The 26,228-nt window shown below is 34.3% G+C and overlaps 1 protein-coding gene across 3 annotated transcripts in view; it reads left to right on the top strand.

Moving 5' to 3' along the window:
* Positions 1-26,228, top strand: part of LOC149085158 (uncharacterized) — a 165,743-nt gene that overhangs the window by 68,461 nt on the left and 71,054 nt on the right. The gene's annotated exons all lie outside the window — the stretch shown is intronic.

The raw sequence follows: 26,228 nt of genomic DNA, 5'->3' as shown, positions 1-26,228 counted from the left end.
TCTATTATGTCCATTAACCCGAAGCTTGTTCAATCACGAAGGGTCTTCAAATTATTACTACAGGCATCTTCAACCCGCTGCTTGCAAGCACCACAGTGCTCTCCGAAGTACCCAGAGTGCTCAATGCTCGTGTCCGATTTTGTGCTCGCGAACACTTGGTAAACACTCCAATTGAACACCTGGAATTAATTGCATTCAAGAATTGAAATCATCCTGATTTCATGCATCTGTTTGTTAAACTTGCCTAAGGTTGCTCTTCTTTTGATGATGGATGGGTATAGACAGGGCTCGCGACTGGAAAAGGGTTGAAGTCTTCTGTATTACTGTCTATGTCAGGAGTCTTCAAACTTTCAGACACGGCGGGCCAAAGTGAAAATTCCCATGAAGCCCGTGGGCTACCTACTCGTGTAATTTAGTGACATCTTAATAGAAGGGGCCAATGGGCCTCGAGTTAAACAGAAACAAAAATAATAGACTTTCATTTATTCTGAAATTGTTTTTTTTTATTAATTATCACTTTCGATTACTTCTTTAAAATTTTTTTGTTTAATTCTGAAAAAGCTTATGATTAATTATTGATTAAATTCTGAAATTTATTTTAATATGAAATCACTTTAAATGATTCTTTATTTATTTCAGTGATTCTGAAAAATTATTTTTCTTCTCACCATATCTTGGTATCATTTCTTTTAATAATTATGCAATTATTCTTCTATTGATTGTAGAGTAATTTCTCTAATTAATTTATAAGTTATATTTACACTAACTCTGAAATTTATTGTTTCTAAATTATTTCTTTCAGTAATTCTGAATTTTCATCAATTCTGGAATTATTTCTTTCATTGATTCTGAGTTTTCATGAATTTGTTCCGGAATTATTACTTTCATTTATTCTACAATGGTGTCTTTCATCAAATCCGAAATTATCTCTTTCATTAATACTAGAATTAATCGTTTTTCAATGTATTTAACCCTTTTCTGAAATTGCTTGGTGGCCCACGACAAAAACCTCCGAGAGCCAAATGTGGGCCGCGGGATATAAGCTGGAGACCCCTGGTCTATGTGTTGGAAAGACATTTTGAAACGGTACTCCCATTTCTTTCTTCGTATGCATTTTTGAACATTTTGATAAATATTTTTAGCAAAAAATCTTCGCAGATTCTTTTCAGAGCCTGTCAGACCAGACAAGGAACGGGATATTCCTTCTGGGATATTAGCCCTTTACGCTTGTCGGTTGGGACATGCTGATTTCGTTGAAGACCCCCCTTTCAGACCCTGGTGCCACGATTGTGTAGGTTACATTTTCTAACGGTAGGAAATTTTTCTTTTAATCTCAGGGAGTGGAGCTGACTTGAAGGATTGCGTAAAATTTGAGAACTTTTAAGCTTTCATCAGAGGGCAGCACTTAAAATTGAACTTTCAGAGAGTTTTTAAGATGGTTTCCAGGAGAAAGTGGCTCCTGGAACAGTGTGATTTATTGCATAAAATTTAGTGAAAAAAATTGCATATGAATATGAATATATACTGCATCATCTTGGCTGAAAAAATTTGAAAAAAGTGAATTATTTCTTCACACAAAAAAATTGAAAATTTGAACGGAAAAATAACGATTTGTGCTGTCATTTATGTTTTTAATGTATTTTCTGAATATCAAAAATGCAAATGCCACAATGGTAATTAGACCGGAACCTACAATTTATTGCCGATTCCAAACAGTAACTTTTTATACTCACCGTGTGCGGGTATCGAACTCGCGACACCTCTAAACATCCTCTGGCACTTGAAGCGAGTATCTTATCAGCCTTGGCTACTTCACCCCAAAAACATCTTGAAAATTCCAAAAAATAAATTCTTGTATCTGAAAGGGCTAGACTTCATCTGGTTCCCAACCGAATTTCAGCTGACTTCGGAATGAGGGAAAGAAGCATTAGTATATATATTAGAGAATATTCAGTTTCTTAAAGTCCTAAGAGAAGCTACTGGTATAAAATTGTCCACCACAATAATTTGATAAATATTCAAGTATATTCATGTATGTATGGATCCCGTTAGCATGGTTCCACTAGCTGGCAAAAAGGACCTGAGTCATTACAAACCGCATTTATATAAACTGTTGTTTTTAAAATTTTTTGTATAGCTGGAGAATATCTCAATTGCCCCCATGATTTTTTCTATTTAAGATGGGTAAATTTCCCTTGCCACTTCATAATTTTTTCTAGGATAACTGAGGTTTCCATGACCACTAATGGCACAAAATAGCTCTTGGAGTTGCACGCGATAAAAAAAAATTTAAAAAGCACTTGAAAACTCTTCGATGATCGAGAAGTTTTTGCATTAATCTGCAAGAAACGTTTTTACTTATGAATGAAGATATTCTTTGATGCCAATCTGGTATATAACAGCCTATACAGTGTTTGCGATGTCCGAATTCATATACCGTGACAATGTTCAAAGATTCGAAAAAATGTGTTAAAAAATTCAGTTTTTCGACAAAAAAACAAAAAAAAAGTGCACTGTATAAAATTTGATCAGAATTTTTTTTACGTAGAATATTTATTGAAACATTTCGAAAATGATGGGGAAAAAATCGTGGCACGTGCATGATTTGTGGTCCTAATATTGGCACGGGTTAGGAAAAGTTAGCCACTTTTCAAAGCCACACACTTTTTCATACCTGAAGTCAAACCTTGATGCCAATCTTAAAAAATTCATTAACGCTCATCAATGGTAACTCACCGGATCTGCAACTCTTGCTTAATTCCAACTCATGAGTGGATGTTTTTCTTGCCTCTGAAACCAAGGTTTTATGGAAAACAATTAACAATAAGTGACGTTCGTTTGCACAGATATCAGAAAATATGGGCTATTTAAAAGACCTGATTGCGTCCACGAAGCAACTTATATTACTTAGATTTCAGGAAGACATCATTATCAAAAAAACTTTTTACTTTCCATTTAGTAAGTTCTCTAAGAATAACTGCATTTTTGATTGTAATTTCTACCAAGATAGGCATTTTTCCTAAATTTTGGTCCCAACTAGTAGTATTCATATAACTAGTATTCGTGTCCTTGTATGCAATAATCGTTAGGCGCGGTAGCCCAGGTCGATAAGATACTCGCCTAACGTACCAAAGGATGTGTAGAGGTGTCGTGAGTTCGATACTCGGTTCGTCCTTGTCAAAAACTTTCTTGACGCAGGGGTAGAACAGAAACGGTGACATGACAACAGAAAAAGATTACTACTGCAAGGAGTCCCACAACGACGGGTTAGTGTACCAAACCTTTTGGTGAGTATGAAAAAGGCTGCCGTTCGGAATCGGCAATAAATTGTAGGTCCCGGTCTAAATAGCCCTCGTGTGCAAAAAATGAGGTCGAAAAAAATATTAACCACACCCCCTTCCAGAGCTACCAATGCTATCTTTAACCCCATAGGTCCCGTATATATTTGAATATACATGGCACACAAATACATGGTAAAAAAACCCTTATATAAAGATTTCTTTTCTCAATTTTTTTCTTTTTTTTGTATTTTAGAAAGTATATCTTTCAGTGTAATTTCTGTACAAAACACGGTTATGTATGTGTAATACTACTTTTCTATCTAGAAAGAGTTGATCCTTGTTGGTGTCATTTTTTGAGAGCTACTGAAATTTTACGTGTTAGAGATTTATGAAGTCGCACAAAATTGAGGGGAATGAAAATAAAATTATAGGCAAAAATTCTTCAACTTTGCTAAGCAACATTTAATTTGTTTATAAATAACACTAAACTCAGGGCAAACTGTGCATTTTACTCTTTAATTAACCATTTCATCTAATTAAAAACTCACTCTAATTAGTTTAATTGCTGTGCTGATGTATTGTTTCGATTAAAAATATAATATAAATATTATTATTTTAATTAAAATAACATCACCCAATTTACATCCGTATTTTCCAAAAAAAATTCAATACGTTTTTATGGTGATGAACTACAGAGGGTTAAAGACATCACAATAAATGTCATCAAGTTGCCTCTACTTGTATATCCCCTAAATAAAATCCACAAGTTCCAAAACGATTATTTTCACTTGAAATTTATCAGAAATTTTTCTTCCGGAATGGATCAATAAAAAAATCAATTGCTTTTGTATATTGATAGCATCAGATTTCTATGAATGATTTCATCGACCCTAACGTACTGTACATCTGTGCGTGTAAAAAACACTCAGATCCAAAGTTTTTTATTACGTTTCGAACATGGGTAGGTCCCATGGAAGTGCTTTCTGATGCACGTAAACAACCGTTCGTTGGTTGGTTTTTGGTAAACTACTCTTGGTTTGTGTTTGGATTCGGGTTTTTAGGTTGAATGTCACACTGACACGTGTTTACGAAATTCAATTCTTCAGAAAATAAAAATAAGAAAGTACAATTTTAAAAATTTGATCAGAAATTTCAAACATCAAATAGTTACTAAAAAATGTTGGAAATGGTGGGGGAAAAAGTGATGGCACGCGCAGACTTTGTAGCTCTAACATAGGCACTGGTTAGGAAAATGTTAGCCACTTTTCAAAGCAACCTACGCTACCTTCTAAGGACAAGAATAAGTTACCAATTGGCTTTTACTTGCATGTCTTATAAATAAAATCCGCAAGTCCCAACGAGTGACCATTCTTCATTGCAATTTATTTAAAAAATTTCTTCCGCTACTATTGATGAAAATGCAATCAATTATTTTTGCATCAATAGCATCAGATTTCTATGAATGATTTCGGAAGTGACCCATTCATACAGCGACCCTTACGTGCACGTTTGTGTGTGTAAAAAAAGAACCCCAACAGAGCCAAAGTTTTTGTTTACGTTTTTCAAACATAGGTATGTGACCAACCCAAGGAAATGCTTTTTGCGGCGCGTAACCAACCGTTCGTTGGTTGGTTTTTGGCGAACTGCTCCTGGTTTGTGTTTGGGTTCAGGTTTTTAGGTTGATGTCACATTGACGTCATAGGTGCGATCGTTACGTAGCACGTGTCATTTACGTCACGTGTGACGTCAGCCAAAGAGTAGGCGATTCCCGTAACCATGGCGACGGCGGGGGCGTTACTTTACAAAATGAGTCTCTCTCTCTCTCTCATGGAAATTTTTGAGGGATCAGAAAGAATATTAAGAAACATGTTACAAATCACATCATTTTTACTTTAACACATCCACACACGCGCGTGCGTGAGGATGATCTGATGTATCAATGCTTTAGAAAAAAAAATTATTCGAACACATTCAAGTGATTATCGTACTACGGATGTGTCTTTAGAATCATGTAAGAGGATGAGGATTTTAATTGTGCTACATTTGTATTTTTTATAGGTTTCGTTATCAGGCAATTGTTTGCTCAGGTTCAGGGCATAAGCGAATGCAGACTCTTCGAACGGGAGGGGGGGGGTGAATGTCCACCTCCGCCCTCCCGTCTATGTCAATAATAAAAAATTTTGACTGAACGGGGGGGGGGCGATCCCTTTTACGTTCCCTTCCCTCCTGTATCCATATATGCCTCAGGGGCCCTGATTTGAACAAAATCCTCCACAGCACATTGAAAATTTTAAATCTATCAAACGCAAAATCGATTGGAAATCTCGAAAAATTATCCCTATAATCAGATAAAAAATTTGAAAAATTTAAATCAGTCAAACCCCGTAAATTAGATGGAATTTTTGAAAAATTTAAATCAATCAAATCTGAAATCAATTGCAAATTTTGAAAACTTGAAATCAATCAAATCTGAAATCAATTGCAAATTTTGAAAACTTGAAATCAATCAAATCTGAAATCAATTGCAAATTTTGAAAACTTGAAATCAATCAAATCTGAAATCAATTGCAAATTTTGAAAACTTGAAATCAATCAATAATCTGAAATAAGACTTTATTAGATATGTGATAGTGTACCAGAAAACTACGATCTTTTTCATTTTGAAAAGATATTTTCAAATTTAAAATAAAGTACTGTACTTTCAAAATGTCTCAGAAATTATTTCTTTTATCAGGAAAAAAGATTTAGTACTCTATGGTAGTTTTTAAAACTGGCAATTAATACGAAGACGAGAAATAAGTACAGGTTGATCGTAAAATAACTTTGCCGATATACGAGGTCCTACTGGTCGCAAAAATGAACTGATGCGAATGAGATTCGAGGTATAGGCGTTTCCGAGTATGCGCTTAAGAATGAAAAAAACAACAAAACTCTGCTCTCGCGGTTACGGTATGCATTGCGGAATGATTGGCGCAGTGAAAAACCATGAATGACGTTGTGAAACCTGTAGCACTATAAACGGGACGCAAAGATCTCTCCAAGGGGTTGGTGCGCGCTAACTGCTAGGTAGGAGACTTCCTGCATATTTGACCGAAATGCCTGACGGAGCGATTTGCGCTCAATCCCTTGGTGAGATCTTTTTTCTTTGTCTGCGGAATTTATGGTGCCAGAGGTTGATATAGTTGATTGTTTTGTGCGGCCTGGAGAAGTAAACAAGAGCCATGGTGGCCCACACACACTGACTGGCGCAACGACAAGCCTGAAACTGAGCTCTCAGTCAAGACTAATAGCTCTGCGAGTGTGAAGCCCAAATAAGGGCCCTATATGGAAGGGCAACTGGGGTTCGCAGACATCGAAGACCCTTTTGCCGGCACTTGGGCAAACCAGCAAGGCCATACGAACTAAGCAGATCGAAAATATGCGAGTGCAAGCCCCACCTGCTAACCTCCAACGTAGACAGAGTAGGACCATGAGGATGGGCCAAGGGAGTCTGCAAACATCAAAGACCCATTGACCGACATATCAGACGGCCTTCAACTACGAAAAGTCAGCAAGGGCTCAACCGAGCAATGCGAGCTCGCATGGGAGCTCACCACTCAAAGACCCAAGTGAAACAGGGCTCCGCCATAAAAATTATACACTGGATAGGGCTCCGCGAGTAAAAAAAGGTTGAGAACAGCTGCCATAGAACATGGTATCACAAACCACGTTTAGTCGGTGATACTTATATATAATAATACTTAAAATACTTATGAAAAGTGTGACGCCGAGTGGGAAAAAAACCAATAATAAGTAGAAAAAAACATTTATTTGACAGCATAATTACAACACAGCCTGTAGTGTACAAAATAAAGTACAATAATAAGCACAAAATAGTAAAATAAATGAGAACAAAAACCATTTACTTCACAGCATGATTACAATACAGCCAGTGCAGCACAATTCAATATCACTGAATGAGTTTATCATTATATAGGCCGGAGCCCTTATATTACAACCAAGCAGCAAAAAGAACGGCAAATAGGTGGCGTACAGAATCATCAAATTAGATCAGTTGGAGTATTCTGTGACATTCTGTATACAGAAATGTATACAGATATGTCACAATGCAATACAAAATAAAACGGAGAAAAAAACAACAGCAGCAGCTCAGAAACAAATCGAATTTTCCTTGCAATAACATTTTAAGATATAAAAATCATTCACTAAAACAGTATCTGTCATCAAGAATTTAACCAAATCAAACGATGAGAAGAATTGTAACTGTGACAGTGAATATCTGATTCCCTCTAGCGCTATACATGAAAAAAAAAACAGGGGCACATTCTTGTTTGCAGAATGAGCAGGTAAGGCGGAATCTATCGATTCCCTTCATGGAGTTACAACGTGCATGCAGCATATTTTTGATGTAAATGAAACGGTATATTTACCATTCAGATATTCTTCCGTGAGAAAATATAAATCAAGATTTTTATAAAATGGGTGGAAATCCGAGTTAGGTATTCGGTTAAGATAGATGTTCATGAAATGATTCCCAGCATCGTGGAGGATTCTGGAATTATTGACGGAGCAGAAAAAATTAAAGGTCAGTGATTTTTGGGGAATTATTCCCGGTAATTTTTTTTCTAAAAATTCAAAAAAACGACCTCCCCAGCCTATTTTTGAGTCAATGCAAAATCTAATGTACGTTTTTAACAATCTTGTTTCGGGCAACCCAAAAACCCTATCTAACCGTTTTAATGTTAGTTTTATAATAGTAAAATGAAGAGGCAGGCAACCAAATTTAAAGTAAATAATGTACGAAGGGACAGAACTAGGTAGCGAATAACATTTTTTGATGAATCCAAGAAACAAAATCTAGACTGACACCCTCAAAATTCCATACTTCACATGCAAACAAGCCCGAAGAAAGTACACCAGCTTCGAAAAATTTGAGTTTATCGCTGTCTCGTGAGGTGCCCGAAAGATTGCGCGCCACGCAGTATCTATACGGGCACAGTTTATTGCTTTTTCGATATGTTGAACGAAAAGACCGTTATAGAAGAATCTTACGCCTAGATAAACATTCATTAACGATGTGTCAATCTCTCTGTTACAAAAAAACCATTTATATTTTTTTGAAAATTTAAAACCATTACGGAAAACAACAATTTTTGACTTATAGAGATTAACACAGACACGCATTTTGTTAATCCCTACAAAGTTTTCCAATATAATTTAATTTGTCTCTGCATTGAGTCAGAAATCAGGACTATATCGTCTGCGTAAGCGAAAATTTTGATCTCTTTGTCAAGAATTTTTATCCCGGAAATTTCCGAGTTAGCTATATTCTGAATAAAATAATTAATAAAAATACTGAAAGTATTGGGCTAAGTACGCATCCTTGTTTTACGCCAGTATCTATGTGAAATGGCCCAGACAGGCCTCTATCAGTGGTAACTTCACCATAGACATAACTTCATCACATAGAGCGCATATTGCACTAACAGATTTGTATAGCTTACTCCAATTGAAAACAATTTTTTTTTCCATAGAAGATCTCTATTGACGGTATCAAAGGCCGATCTGAAATCGACAAAAAACGTGAATACTTTTCGGCGTTTTCTACTTAAAACCTTTTGGATCACGGTATCCAGGGTGAAGGTATTATCCAAAGTCGAGTAACTCCGTCTAAAGCCAGTCTGAAATTCCGAGACAATATTTCCGTTCCTGAAGCCACTCTGTTAAACGTTTATATAAAATAAAAGCATAGCTCTTAGAGCAAGATGAGAGCAAAGAAAGGGAACGATAATTGGATGGTTCGGATTTCGAGCCCTTTTTATATAGGGGGAAGACCAGGTTCATTTTCCAGTCCGGATCAACTGGACAACCGTTGAAGTATGCGTTAAATAAAGACAATAAATTTGGCAATAAACAAGATGTTTTAAAAAATTCACCCGGGACACCATCGATTCCAGGTAATTTTTTACTTACGCAATGAATCTAGGGACTTCGAAAATCTATAATCTATAATCTCGTACTCCGAAATCTCCCTATCCAAGATATAATCACTCCAAACCTGACCCGAGTTAAATATTCTATATCCAAGATCCTCGCCAGGTCTGCAAAAGAGTGCAGAAATGTAACTTGCCCAGTTTAAGTTAAATGGTACAGCATTATTCTCTCTGAATCTGAAACTATCAATAAATTTCCAAAAGAAGTCTAGTATCAGACAATACAGCTGCGTCATTCGAGATCCTATCCAAAAAATCCATTTTTTTATTTTGCCGGCAGATCTTTTTTGCCAGGTTTCTTCGTGAATTAATTTCGATGACGGCCTCACTCGAGTTAGAAGTGCGCATAATTTTTAACGCACGATTGTGATCTTTGAGGGCTCCCAAGCACTCCTCATCAAACCATGCAAATCGTGAATTTTTTCGAGAAACCATTCTCCAGAACTCTCCGCGGAATATGTGATCGCGTGTTTGAGACTATCCCATCCAGCATCTCCACTGTCAACACTGGGGAGAAACAGTTTTAAGAGACCAATGTACTGGTCAGCCGCCTCTTCATTCCAGAAACAACGCGACCTCCGGGAAAATTTAGATTTCCCCCCCCCCCCCTTGTTCTCTGGAACAACTCAAATAGTAATGGAAAATGATCCGATTCCGATAAATCGAGAACTCTAAAAGATTTTACCATGTTTGTTTTCCACATGAGCAATACCAAAGTCAATAATAGAGGCTCCGTTGTTGCCAACATCTGTAAAGTTGCCTCGCATATCACCGATCTCATGGCCATTCAGGATAACAAAGTTATTCGAGCAACAAAAGTTTTTAAATTTCAGGCCCCGACCATTCATCACATTATCCCGAGAGTTCCTGTTTGCCCATATTGTACCTAGATTTCTAACAATTCTCTGACTCTTCCCAAAAATATTAATATTACCAATTCTTGAATTGGAATCCGTCAGAATAAAAAACTCCTATTCGAATCTTCAATAAACTTCGAGATACTCTCAAAAACTAGATCAAAATTGTCCGGGCTAAAAAATAAGCAAATAATACATTAAATTTAATTTCACTATGTTGGATTTCAACAGCAGTAAAAAATTTATTACGGCACAAATTTTATATGAAAGATTGTTCCTTATGAGTAAGAGCCAGCCACATCTATATCTGCCTCTTTGTGCAGTTTTAAAACCGGGTTTTAACTCTATATTAAAACCCTCAAACAGCTCATAAAAATCATCTTGTAATGCTGGTACCCAAGTTTCACATAAAAAACAATACAAATACAACGCCACAACAGGCAAAATGCCCAACGAGGTGGCTGAGAAAAAGATGCCCATAAAAATATGAATGTCATATAAAATCGTATAATACTAAATTACTCCAAATCGTGGAGCTTAAATTAAATAGTCCAGAAACATTCCAAAATAATAACTCAACTGAAGCCCCACCTAGGGACCTCCAACGTAGACAGAGAGTAGGACCATGAGGATGGGCCAAGGGGACCTGCAAACATCAAAGACCCATTGGCCGACATATTAGACGGCTTCCAACTACGAAAAGTCAGCAAGGGCTCAACCGAGTAATGAGGGCTCGCGTGGGAGCTAACCACTCAGACTCATTGGTTGGTCTCAGGGCCGGCCGGCGATAATGGCAAAGCAGTTCAACCGAGCACCGGGGCTCACTTGGGAGCCCACTATCCAAAGGCCCACTGCCTACACTTTAATAACGTTACTCGTAGGTGGGCAAAAGCTACGCCGCATACGGAGCTGTCGCAAAGCAACACCTTGAAAACCGTACCAATTAGAAAAATTTTCGCCAGGCGACTGAACTTTGAAGGCTGGGCCACGGCTGGCCAAATGTCCCGAGGTAGCTGTGTGTACTATGAGTTATTTGTATACTTTTATACAGGGTGTTTCCTTGAAGCAGCGACAAACTCAAAGGGGTGATATTAGTCATCAAGAGGGAAAAAGATTGCCATAGAAAATGGCATTGCAAACCACGTTTAGTCGGTGATACTTATAATAATACTAGTAGTCTTGGGGTCACTCCATTGGGATTTACGCCATTTTCCGCCGCTAGATGGCGCCACCGGAAATGTTTCCGCGCGTTTTTGACCGACTTCCTTTTTTAGCCGGACTTCGAACCGGATTACTTGTCGACCGTATTTATTTTCAAAATGGCGGTTGGTCTTATTTATTTGGAAAAAAACTATTTTAGTGTCCTATCGGGATTCGAACCCATGACAACCGATGGAGTATATCGTTCTCCAGGCTAGTGTGTTAACCACTGAACCAAACAGACTTGCTAGACGAATGCCTTATGAAATAAGTATATAAAAATAATAAAACGTAGAACGTTTAAGGAAGTGTATTAAAGAACGTCGCTCCTAATTTTGATGTGCCTATGATCGACGATCGTCCACGGAGTTATTGGTGAAAAGTGCGAATATTGTGAACCGTATCTACTGTTTTTCAATTATTTTCCACGAACCTTTTTTTTTTTTAAATGAGTTTCAAAAAATTTTCTCAATATGGTCGATCACGTGCCCCACGTTGATGCCGATACTAGATGGCGCCACCGGAAATGTTTTCGCGCGTTTTTGACCGACTTCCTTTTTTAGCCGAATTTATAGCACCAGATCACCTGTCGGATATATTTCGAACCGGACTACCTGTCGACCGTGTTTATTTTCAAAATGGCGGTATTTTTTATGTCGCTGTCGAGACGTTATCTTGACCATGGGATGTTGTCTGTGGTTATCAACTAATTTCCGATAATTACTATACGCTCTTTGGAGTTCAAATCCAAAGTAAAACTAAAAGGGTCATGGGGTCATAGCGTTATCTTGACCATGGGATGTTGTCTGTGGTTATCAACTAATTTCCGATAATTACTATACGCTCATTGGAGTTCAAATCCAAAGTAAAACTAAAAGGGGTATGGGGTCTTACTCGTCCAATTGCGAGGGTTCCTTGATTTAAAAAACGTCGCTCCTAATTTTGATGTGCCTATGATCGACGATCGTCCACGGAGTTATTGGTGAAAAGGGCGAATATTGTGAACCGTATCTACTGTTTTTCAATTATTTTCCACGAACCATTTTTATTTAAATAAATTTTTAAAAATTTTCTCAAGATGGTCGATCACGTGACCCACGTTGATGACGATACTAGATGGCAGCACTACCGATATTTAACTTCCGTGAAAATTATTCACTATGTCGTTATATAAAAAAATTTATGAAATGTCGTCCCGATTTTCTCTTTGGACATGAAGCTGTATTAGAAATGAATTTAAAAGAGAAAAAATTAAGTCGCCAAATTACGGCGAAAATGTCAATTTTGGCACCAAACTAACCAAGATTTTTCTCTAGCTGTTTTCAAATCTCAAGTTTGAAAAGATATAGTTCGTTTGTGGTTGATGATGATGCTAATTAACCACTAGTGTTCAAATTATGCTGCTTCGAGAAGAGCCTTTTTATTAAAAAAATATCCAAGTTAATCAAACATGATTAAAAAAAACGCTCACTTTCCAAGCGTTATTATTTTTACCCATCGTCTTTGGATCTTTAAGAGATTAGATACCAAAAATATGCACACAAAAAAAACCACACACAAGTTTTCATTGTCAACATTTCTATATTTCCTTCCATAACGAAACGAGATTTGTAACTACACCCTTAAAAAGCTTATTCTTTAGACATCACTTCTTATATCACATAAATAAGAAAGATATTGTGTCTTCCCGCACTTTATTATTTTATTTCTATTTTAGTTTTTCATTATGTCACTTTATTCATGGCTTTTATTTTATTCACTTCAAACACTTAAAAATTTATTTATTTCACTTTATCAAACTTATTCTATATTTAATTATTCAAACTTTTATTCAAAAATTTTTAATATTTTCTTTATTTTATTATCTTTTTCATTTCGTTTATTTTTAATCATTCAAAATTTTATTTTTTAATGTTTCATCGTTTATCTATTTGATTTTATTATCTTTGTGTGAACATTTTATTTTCATTGATATTATTTTTTAAATTTAAACCTACTTTTAGTTTTTCATTATGTCACTTTATTCATGGCTTTTATTTTATTTTTTATTCACTTCAAACACTTAAAAATTTATTTATTTCACTTTATCCAATTATTCTCTATTTAATTATTCAAACTTATATTCGAAAATTTAATTTTTTCTTTATTTTATCTATTTGATTTTATTATCTTAGTGTCATAATTTTATTTTCAGTGCTAGCTTATTTTTTCATTTTTAGTTTATTTTTATATTACATTCACAACCACTTAAAAATTATTTATTTCACTTGTTTTAGTTCACTTTATTTCCATTGATATATATATATTTTTTTTAATTCAAGCCTTTCCAACTTATTCTATATTTAATTATTCAAACTTTTATTCAAAAATTTTAATTTTTATTTATTTTATCTATTTGATTTTTATTATCTTAGTGTCATCATATTATTTTCATTTCGTTTATTTTTCAATCATTCAAAATTTTTTTTTTTTAATGTTTCATCGTTTATCTATTTGATTTTTATTATCTTTGTGTCAACATTTTATTTTCTTTATGTTTTTATCGTTACTATCCATCTATATATCGTTTTTTCATTATCTTCGTTATTTTATTTTTATTTACTTAAAAGTGTTTATTTTGTCGTTTGAAGATTTTACATTTCTTAAATAATATATTTTTCAAATTAAAATGTCATGTGAATAAATTTCACGCGTAGTTCAAAAAATGAGACAGACTACAAGTTTATACAGTTCAAATATTTATTCATATCAAGATATCGATAGCATGCTCGATAAGTTTATACATTTGTCTGGAATTTAAATTAATTCCTTTTATCGTCGGTGTGTTATTGACAAAAACACGAATGTCATAAATTGTATTACATTTCGTGAAAAAAACACCATCACCAAGAGGTTGGGAACGAGAACAGTTTCCTCTAAATTTGAAGCTGGGGTCGTCGTACACATTCAACGCAAGGCTAGATAACGTGATAATCACGGACACAACGATGATCCCGATCAAGGCTTTCCCGGTCTCTTCACGGCTAAAAAATTTTCTCTGGGCCGTCACAGCGCTATCCTTTGATACGTCTTGCATAACTCTGCACGTATCACGATCTCCACTGGAAGTGACAAATGCTAGCGGGATTTCAGCAATTAATATGCTTCAGTATGAAAAATCGACGTGGTCTTTCTAGTGTTAAATTATATTTACGCTGAATTGGGTGTGAAAACCGTGTCTCTGACATGTCTCAATGAATAAAATTTTCATAACTTAAGAAAATATTCATTTCCTGGCGTTTTATGAAATATGAATGTTTCTTACATTTCTGCTGAAAATATTTCTAATGTTTATCAATCCGGAAGGTTACTTCGGCTTACGTACTATGAAATATTATATCTATATGTTTATTCGAGTTTTTTTTTTCATGAATTTTATGTTCCTTAGCAGACATTGTTATAACGAGAGGCATGTTTTTTCGAATAGTGATGAGAATAACAAAAGGCTAAAAATAAACTACGGTATCCGATATGATGGGTGTCAACTAAAGAGTGGACACGACATTTTAACTTTTATTCTTTCTCGCACCATTTTTCTCAGAAGCATGTGTGTATTCAATAAAATAATAATACTTTCATAAAAAAAAAGGGGGTAAATAACACGAAAAAATGTTAAAACTCATAAAAATGATAGAAATGTTAAAACTCATAAAAATGATAGAAATGTTAAAACTCATAAAAATGATAGAAATGTTAAAACTCATAAAAATGATAGAAATGTTAAAACTCATAAAAATGATAGAAATGTTAAAACTTATAAAAATGATTCCAAAAAAAATCCACAAGGAATTTTTAGCCAGCAAGACTTCAAAATGAAAATCCTTTTTTACTGTTTCTAAATCGCATGTTATATCGTGACTTAGAACGTGACCTACGTGAGTGACACTTAGAATGACCAACTGAACATTATTCCTCCCTAACTATTCAGTGTGAATCCATTGTTTCTTTCATAAAAGTTCTCACAGTGAATGCTTTCCAAAAACAGTTTTTGGTTTCCAGTCCTTAATTCCGACATATTCAATTTCTCGAGATGAACGAATTCTCAGCGGTTTTCTCTCATTCAATTTACTATCTTTTACTAATTTTAACAAACTCTTATTTCAAATGAAATTAAATTTATTCTTTTTATACATACAAAAAAAAAATTGAAGGGTATTTATGAGAAACATAACCGAGACAAATGCCTGTACCGACGATTAAAAAATTACATTGCAATTAAGGGATAAATAAAATATTTATAAAATAAACAAAATAATAATAAAAAAATACGTATATAGCTTTCATGTCAACGACTTGGTACTTATAGCGGCTTACCCTCCTTACGATAAAAAACATATTTTTCCCCCCTTGACATTATTTTTCCCTGTTGAAATCGATTCAGTAAAAATACGAGTGATTTTTAAAAATGTTACTACATACACCACACACTACATAGTGTTAAATACCTAGATAAAAAACACAAAATAACACTAAAGACCATTTTTAGAGAAAGGTAATAAAAATTTATTCATAAAAAAAGGGGGGTATATACATGGGGGAAGAGCGACTGATATACGGCAAGATAAAAAAAAACAATAAACAGATAAAAAAAAAGAAAAAAAAAAGGAAGCAAGCTTTCTCTCCGACCGAGGGAAGCAGCCGTCATGACCAGGGTAGTAGTTCTACAGCGATACAAGAAAAAATAATATCAGGTTAGCAGGCGACGCTTGTGTATTTAAGTTTAATATTTTTAAAACAGATATATTAACAGCTGAAAGACAGGGCCGTAATAACCCATTTTCTGACCGAAAATCTCATATGCATGAGAAGACTACTCAATTTTAAAAATGTATATTGATTTACATTCTATATAGGTGAAATCAATATTAAAATATATACATATATATATATATATATATATACTATTACGAGTGAAAAACTCGATAAACAATCGTTTTAAAAAAATTTTGAAACAATACGTCATACAAATTCAGTCAAAGCTTCTACTGTTTTAATTTAAGAAGACGTTCGATTTTTTTTTTTTTTCAAAGCTTATTGAGAGCGTTCTGATAAGACTAAAATTTAAAACCGTTATTTCTGTGTATGATATATTTTAAAATAGTTCTATTTCAAGAAAAGATATAATTAACAATTAAAAAAAAAAACTTAATAATATGACTCACCATGCTTTCATAGGCTGATTTCATACAGCGTCCTATACTTCACACCCAGGGCTGATGCTATCCAGGATTTATACAAATAAACCTCATCCAATGGGCAGTGATGTCGCTCCCCGTCGATGTGATGACCACAGCTCATCGATGTTGCCAGACGCCAGGGTTCACCGGTCTCGATATTCATAACCTTCTTTTTCAGCAGGGTGGCCTTTGGACAGCCGAATCTCTCAATGTTAAGGGCCGGTATCCCTAAACCGTTTAAGAGCTGTGCCTCACAGGTACCTCCTTTATAACCCACTAGTGTCTTTTCAGATGTTTTTTCCGTGTCATAGATACGGAGAATCTCGGAGGGCACCTGCTGAAAATGGAGTAAGTGACCACTGTCATACTCCCAAGGCCTAGGAAAGTAACTAAGCGCGTGTATGTTTTTTTTTATGAAGTTGTTGGAAGGCGTTGATAGTTCATGAGCCGAAAACGAACCAGTTAAATTAACCAGCTTGTGGTAGTCGACGGGTCGATGCATACTGACAACGCCGAATTCGCGAATAATAAATTTTTTTTTAACACTGAACCCTTCCAGGTCCAACAATAAACATATGTTTTCCATGGCGAAAAAAAAAAAGTACTAGTTCTGTACGGACATTACCTCTCTAGCTCTCTCTCTAACTTTTTTTTTTTCGCCATGGAAAACATATGTTTATTGTTGGACCTGGAAGGGTTCAGTGTTAAAAAAAAATTTATTATTCGCGAATTCGGCGTTGTCAGTATGCATCGACCCGTCGACTACCACAAGCTGGTTAATTTAACTGGTTCGTTTTCGGCTCATGAACTATCAACGCCTTCCAACAACTTCATAAAAAAAAACATACACGCGCTTAGTTACTTTCCTAGGCCTTGGGAGTATGACAGTGGTCACTTACTCCATTTTCAGCAGGTGCCCTCCGAGATTCTCCGTATCTATGACACGGAAAAAACATCTGAAAAGACACTAGTGGGTTATAAAGGAGGTACCTGTGAGGCACAGCTCTTAAACGGTTTAGGGATACCGGCCCTTAACATTGAGAGATTCGGCTGTCCAAAGGCCACCCTGCTGAAAAAGAAGGTTATGAATATCGAGACCGGTGAACCCTGGCGTCTGGCAACATCGATGAGCTGTGGTCATCACATCGACGGGGAGCGACATCACTGCCCATTGGATGAGGTTTATTTGTATAAATCCTGGATAGCATCAGCCCTGGGTGTGAAGTATAGGACGCTGTATGAAATCAGCCTATGAAAGCATGGTGAGTCATATTATTAAGTTTTTTTTTTTAATTGTTAATTATATCTTTTCTTGAAATAGAACTATTTTAAAATATATCATACACAGAAATAACGGTTTTAAATTTTAGTCTTATCAGAACGCTCTCAATAAGCTTTGAAAAAAAAAAAAAATCGAACGTCTTCTTAAATTAAAACAGTAGAAGCTTTGACTGAATTTGTATGACGTATTGTTTCAAAATTTTTTTAAAACGATTGTTTATCGAGTTTTTCACTCGTAATAGTATATATATATATATATATATATGTATATATTTTAATATTGATTTCACCTATATAGAATGTAAATCAATATACATTTTTAAAATTGAGTAGTCTTCTCATGCATATGAGATTTTCGGTCAGAAAATGGGTTATTACGGCCCTGTCTTTCAGCTGTTAATATATCTGTTTTAAAAATATTAAACTTAAATACACAAGCGTCGCCTGCTAACCTGATATTATTTTTTCTTGTATCGCTGTAGAACTACTACCCTGGTCATGACGGCTGCTTCCCTCGGTCGGAGAGAAAGCTTGCTTCCTTTTTTTTTTCTTTTTTTTTATCTGTTTATTGTTTTTTTTTATCTTGCCGTATATCAGTCGCTCTTCCCCCATGTATATACCCCCCTTTTTTTATGAATAAATTTTTATTACCTTTCTCTAAAAATGGTCTTTAGTGTTATTTTGTGTTTTTTATCTAGGTATTTAACACTATGTAGTGTGTGGTGTATGTAGTAACATTTTTAAAAATCACTCGTATTTTTACTGAATCGATTTCAACAGGGAAAAATAATGTCAAGGGGGGAAAAATATGTTTTTTATCGTAAGGAGGGTAAGCCGCTATAAGTACCAAGTCGTTGACATGAAAGCTATATACGTATTTTTTTATTATTATTTTGTTTATTTTATAAATATTTTATTTATCCCTTAATTGCAATGTAATTTTTTAATCGTCGGTACAGGCATTTGTCTCGGTTATGTTTCTCATAAATACCCTTCAATTTTTTTTTTGTATGTATAAAAAGAATAAATTTAATTTCATTTGAAATAAGAGTTTGTTAAAATTAGTAAAAGATAGTAAATTGAATGAGAGAAAACCGCTGAGAATTCGTTCATCTCGAGAAATTGAATATGTCGGAATTAAGGACTGGAAACCAAAAACTGTTTTTGGAAAGCATTCACTGTGAGAACTTTTATGAAAGAAACAATGGATTCACACTGAATAGTTAGGGAGGAATAATGTTCAGTTGGTCATTCTAAGTGTCACTCACGTAGGTCACGTTCTAAGTCACGATATAACATGCGATTTAGAAACAGTAAAAAAGGATTTTCATTTTGAAGTCTTGCTGGCTAAAAATTCCTTGTGGATTTTTTTTGGAATCATTTTTATAAGTTTTAACATTTCTATCATTTTTATGAGTTTTAACATTTCTATCATTTTTATGAGTTTTAACATTTCTATCATTTTTATGAGTTTTAACATTTCTATCATTTTTATGAGTTTTAACATTTCTATCATTTTTATGAGTTTTAACATTTCTATCATTTTTATGAGTTTTAACATTTTTTCGTGTTATTTACCCCCTTTTTTTTATGAAAGTATTATTATTTTATTGAATACACACATGCTTCTGAGAAAAATGGTGCGAGAAAGAATAAAAGTTAAAATGTCGTGTCCACTCTTTAGTTGACACCCATCATATCGGATACCGTAGTTTATTTTTAGCCTTTTGTTATTCTCATCACTATTCGAAAAAACATGCCTCTCGTTATAACAATGTCTGCTAAGGAACATAAAATTCATGAAAAAAAAAACTCGAATAAACATATAGATATAATATTTCATAGTACGTAAGCCGAAGTAACCTTCCGGATTGATAAACATTAGAAATATTTTCAGCAGAAATGTAAGAAACATTCATATTTCATAAAACGCCAGGAAATGAATATTTTCTTAAGTTATGAAAATTTTATTCATTGAGACATGTCAGAGACACGGTTTTCACACCCAATTCAGCGTAAATATAATTTAACACTAGAAAGACCACGTCGATTTTTCATACTGAAGCATATTAATTGCTGAAATCCCGCTAGCATTTGTCACTTCCAGTGGAGATCGTGATACGTGCAGAGTTATGCAAGACGTATCAAAGGATAGCGCTGTGACGGCCCAGAGAAAATTTTTTAGCCGTGAAGAGACCGGGAAAGCCTTGATCGGGATCATCGTTGTGTCCGTGATTATCACGTTATCTAGCCTTGCGTTGAATGTGTACGACGACCCCAGCTTCAAATTTAGAGGAAACTGTTCTCGTTCCCAACCTCTTGGTGATGGTGTTTTTTTCACGAAATGTAATACAATTTATGACATTCGTGTTTTTGTCAATAACACACCGACGATAAAAGGAATTAATTTAAATTCCAGACAAATGTATAAACTTATCGAGCATGCTATCGATATCTTGATATGAATAAATATTTGAACTGTATAAACTTGTAGTCTGTCTCATTTTTTGAACTACGCGTGAAATTTATTCACATGACATTTTAATTTGAAAAATATATTATTTAAGAAATGTAAAATCTTCAAACGACAAAATAAACACTTTTAAGTAAATAAAAATAAAATAACGAAGATAATGAAAAAACGATATATAGATGGATAGTAACGATAAAAACATAAAGAAAATAAAATGTTGACACAAAGATAATAAAAATCAAATAGATAAACGATGAAACATTAAAAAAAAAAAATTTTGAATGATTGAAAAATAAACGAAATGAAAATAATATGATGACACTAAGATAATAAAAATCAAATAGATAAAATAAATAAAAATTAAAATTTTTGAATAAAAGTTTGAATAATTAAATATAGAATAAGTTGGAAAGGCTTGAATTAAAAAAAATATATATATATCAATGGAAATAAAGTGAACTAAAACAAGTGAAATAAATAATTTTTAAGTGGTTGTGAATGTAATATAAAAATAAACTAAAAATGAAAAAATAAGCTAGCACTGAAAATAAAATTATGACACTAAGATAATAAAATCAAATAGATAAAATAAAGAAAAAATTAAATTTTCGAATATAAGTTTGAATAATTAAATAGAGAATAATTGGATAAAGTGAAATAAATAAATTTTTAAGTGTTTGAAGTGAATAAAAAATAAAATAAAAGCCATGAATAAAGTGACATAATGAAAAACTAAAAGTAGGTTTAAATTTAAAAAATAATATCAATGAAAATAAAATGTTCACACAAAGATAATAAAATCAAATAGATAAACGATGAAACATTAAAAAATAAAATTTTGAATGATTAAAAATAAACGAAATGAAAAAGATAATAAAATAAAGAAAATATTAAAAATTTTTGAATAAAAGTTTGAATAATTAAATATAGAATAAGTTTGATAAAGTGAAATAAATAAATTTTTAAGTGTTTGAAGTGAATAAAATAAAAGCCATGAATAAAGTGACATAATGAAAAACTAAAATAGAAATAAAATAATAAAGTGCGGGAAGACACAATATCTTTCTTATTTATGTGATATAAGAAGTGATGTCTAAAGAATAAGCTTTTTAAGGGTGTAGTTACAAATCTCGTTTCGTTATGGAAGGAAATATAGAAATGTTGACAATGAAAACTTGTGTGTGGTTTTTTTTGTGTGCATATTTTTGGTATCTAATCTCTTAAAGATCCAAAGACGATGGGTAAAAATAATAACGCTTGGAAAGTGAGCGTTTTTTTTAATCATGTTTGATTAACTTGGATATTTTTTTAATAAAAAGGCTCTTCTCGAAGCAGCATAATTTGAACACTAGTGGTTAATTAGCATCATCATCAACCACAAACGAACTATATCTTTTCAAACTTGAGATTTGAAAACAGCTAGAGAAAAATCTTGGTTAGTTTGGTGCCAAAATTGACATTTTCGCCGTAATTTGGCGACTTAATTTTTTCTCTTTTAAATTCATTTCTAATACAGCTTCATGTCCAAAGAGAAAATCGGGACGACATTTCATAAATTTTTTTATATAACGACATAGTGAATAATTTTCACGGAAGTTAAATATCGGTAGTGCTGCCATCTAGTATCGTCATCAACGTGGGTCACGTGATCGACCATCTTGAGAAAATTTTTAAAAATTTATTTAAATAAAAATGGTTCGTGGAAAATAATTGAAAAACAGTAGATACGGTTCACAATATTCGCCCTTTTCACCAATAACTCCGTGGACGATCGTCGATCATAGGCACATCAAAATTAGGAGCGACGTTTTTTAAATCAAGGAACCCTCGCAATTGGACGAGTAAGACCCCATACCCCTTTTAGTTTTACTTTGGATTTGAACTCCAATGAGCGTATAGTAATTATCGGAAATTAGTTGATAACCACAGACAACATCCCATGGTCAAGATAACGCTATGACCCCATGACCCTTTTAGTTTTACTTTGGATTTGAACTCCAAAGAGCGTATAGTAATTATCGGAAATTAGTTGATAACCACAGACAACATCCCATGGTCAAGATAACGTCTCGACAGCGACATAAAAAATACCGCCATTTTGAAAATAAACACGGTCGACAGGTAGTCCGGTTCGAAATATATCCGACAGGTGATCTGGTGCTATAAATTCGGCTAAAAAAGGAAGTCGGTCAAAAACGCGCGAAAACATTTCCGGTGGCGCCATCTAGTATCGGCATCAACGTGGGGCACGTGATCGACCATATTGAGAAAATTTTTTGAAACTCATTTAAAAAAAAAAAAGGTTCGTGGAAAATAATTGAAAAACAGTAGATACGGTTCACAATATTCGCACTTTTCACCAATAACTCCGTGGACGATCGTCGATCATAGGCACATCAAAATTAGGAGCGACGTTCTTTAATACACTTCCTTAAACGTTCTACGTTTTATTATTTTTATATACTTATTTCATAAGGCATTCGTCTAGCAAGTCTGTTTGGTTCAGTGGTTAACACACTAGCCTGGAGAACGATATACTCCATCGGTTGTCATGGGTTCGAATCCCGATAGGACACTAAAATAGTTTTTTTCCAAATAAATAAGACCAACCGCCATTTTGAAAATAAATACGGTCGACAAGTAATCCGGTTCGAAGTCCGGCTAAAAAAGGAAGTCGGTCAAAAACGCGCGGAAACATTTCCGGTGGCGCCATCTAGCGGCGGAAAATGGCGTAAATCCCAATGGAGTGACCCCAAGACTACTAATACTTATGAAAGGTGTGACGACGAATGGGAAAAAAGACCAATAATAAGTAGAAAAAAAAACATTTATTTGACAGCATAATTACAACACAGCCTGTAGTGTACAAAATAAAGTACAATAATAAGCACAAAATAGTAAAATAAATAAGAACAAAAACCATTTACTTGACAGCATGATTACAATGCAGCCAGTGCAGCACAGTTCAATATCAGTAAGTAGACGAAGAGAAATTATCACAGGAGATTTTGTACTTATTACTGCACTTTATTTTGTACACCACAGGCTGTGTTGTAAGTATGCAGTCAAATAAATGTTTTTTCTACTTATTATTGGCTTTTTTTGTTCCACTCGACGTCACACCCTTCATAAGTATTTTTGCGATTTTCATCGACTAAACGTGGTTTGTGATAATATGTTCTGTAGCAATTTTGTTCCTCTTGATGCCTAATATCACCCCTCTGAATTTGTCGCCACTTCAACACCTTGTGTATAATCGTTTTCGCGGCTCCGTCCAATGATTTTGCGTTCCAGGAGATCCGGGGACCCAGGGGATTTGGACACTCAATGCCGGCACAACTCAATCGGTAGTAAATTGCCTATGGTGATAGATCGGAGTTGTAGTTGGTTTGAATGAATGAAATGAATATTTTCGTGACCGTTGGGTCCTCGTATATTGGCAAAGTTATTTTATGACCACCTTGTATATTAGTTTGTATATCACTCGGTGTTACTTTGTATAACTACGGTATTTTCAACAGGTTTCGTAGGCAATATTTTTTGTGTCACGAGTTCATTTCATTTTTATCGAATCTGTGTCCATGGAGATTTCTTTCTTAACTATTGTTTCTCACCTACACAAATGTAAAAACTGGAAAAGATAGTTGAGTAAAAAAAAACACTTACACGAAATTATATTGTTCGCTGCGCCAGACAGAAAATTGATTGATATCACGAATCGATCTGATTTATCGATCAACATATATATATATATATATAGTCGCAGAAAGGTTCGATAAATATTCATTTAGCCACTCTCCTAGAAAAAAAATATGATTATATTCATCACGCAAAAAAAAGTCAAAGAATTCAGAATCAATCCGATCAATTTTGTTGTTATATCAGAAATAGCGTCAATTATTATTGGTATGAATAATAATATTTTGTTATAATCTATAAAAACAGGAGTGTTGAAAAATAAATATGATTACATAGAACAAAAATAACTCGATCTACCTAACACTAAAGAAACACATTTGAGGAGCTTATTTTCAAAAGGGAACATTTCCACTTTTGCTAAATTAACAGTAGAGGTAAAAAACTTTTTTTCTTAGGAATGGACTGCTTTACAAAAGTGGAAAACAGCCCAACAGGTAGCATACGGGAGTGGTGTAAGAATATTTAAATATTATATGTTTTTGATAAACGTTCAAGGGAGATATATCTAAATTTAAATTTTTGGAAATGTTCCGTTTTAAAGGAAAATTAGTGGAAATGTGTTACCTTTCTCGAATAAAATTGGAGCGGGTTAAGTCTGAAAAACTGGAAATTTCTACGCCAACCGTTGATTGCAGAAGGTTTCACCTCAAGTAAGGTAATCTTACTTCTCTTTCGTGAATAACAAAAAACACGATCATTCTACAATGGAACCTCCCATAACGGACACTCCCGTTAGCTGACACCTCCACCAACTGACAATTTTTTTGAATTACGTTGACTGGACTCAAAAAAATACAATGGATACAAGGGCGTAGTGGGGGGGCCATGAGGGTCTGGTTCCCCCCCCCCCCCGAAATGTGAGAAAATGACCGAAAAAAGGGAAAAGATGGACAAATCTACTGTTCTATCACTTTGGTCCCCCCCCCCCCCGAACGAAATTTATGGTTACGGGCCTGAATGAATGTATTTTCTCTATCCATTAACGGACACTTCTCGTTAGCAGACAAAATTTTCGATTCCCCCGGGGTGTCCGTTATTGAGAGCTGAAAAATACCGAAATGTATGAAAAAGGTGGATATGTTCCCTTTCGATAGAAACGACTATCAAAGAAGGTAGAAATTACAATGTAAAGTTTCCATTTATCATTTCTACCAAAAATATTTCCGTTTGAATAATCCCTGTTGCATAATCTGACAGCTTATCTCAAAGATTCATAAACCGTTGAAAAGTGCATTTCAGAAAAAAAGTGGGAATGTTCCCTATTGAAAGCACAAGTTCCTCATTCATACTTTTTTAAAGTTTTTGGACTAGAATGAAAAATCAAAACTGAATCAATTGAATCAACTTTTTTTAAGCTGATACTAAGCGGAAAAAATCCAAGCAATGAAAAAATACTGTCGTAATTCATTATAGAAATTTATGAACATTGTGATGAGATCGTTGCATGAAATTTTCCAGAAGGTATGGAATATTCATTTTCTTCATAATATTTGAATATTTGTTCAAAAATACCTTGAAATGCCATCCAATAACTCCGAGACTAAGCTGTAGTGTAGGAAACCGTCTTTAAATGAACATACATTACTTCCGGATAAGCATGGGGCCGCAGAACATAAGTTTGACCGAGGACTGATGTTGAAGCGACCCTTGCGTAGAACCTTCCTCCTCCGAGAAAAACAAGTTCACTGACGCTCATGGTATCTCCATCTGATGGAACATCTGTTTTGGCAATATGACTTGGTCGTTCCATTTCTTACATTCTCAAAACAACGGAAAATCGTCCTCTGGAAATACCTAAGGAAGAAAATCTTTGCGCATAATTTGCAGATGATTTACCAATTGAATGATGACTGTTACCAGCTATGAAATTTGCGCTATTCTACAGAATATGTTGGGACGCGTTCAGGGGCTTATTAAAGGGGGAGGGCTGATCACGCTATATCCCAGGTGGCAGGTTTAAAAGATGGCGAATTTGGGAATAGGTTATCAAAAACATTAGACTAGAATATAAAAATTTGTATAGCCCACAGGCGCAAAACCATAAATTCGCCTCAGGACCAATCATGTGAAAGCCTTCTCACATCGTCTCAAGTAATGCATCTAAGTAGAAGAAGGACTAGTGGACAAAATTTACCAGATGCTAAAATGTGTCTGTGTTATTCATATTATAAATTGTATTAATTGCCAATGTAATTCCATTTTATAGTCCTTTTTAGGTTACTACAGCC

This window comes from Pholcus phalangioides, unplaced genomic scaffold (genome assembly GCF_987345545.1).
Source record: "Pholcus phalangioides strain wild (caught in Gottingen) unplaced genomic scaffold, Ppha-v1.0 ptg000007l_1, whole genome shotgun sequence".
In the NCBI taxonomy this organism is placed as follows: Eukaryota; Metazoa; Arthropoda; class Arachnida; order Araneae; family Pholcidae; genus Pholcus; species Pholcus phalangioides.
This window is presented reverse-complemented; position numbering and strand designations above follow the sequence as displayed.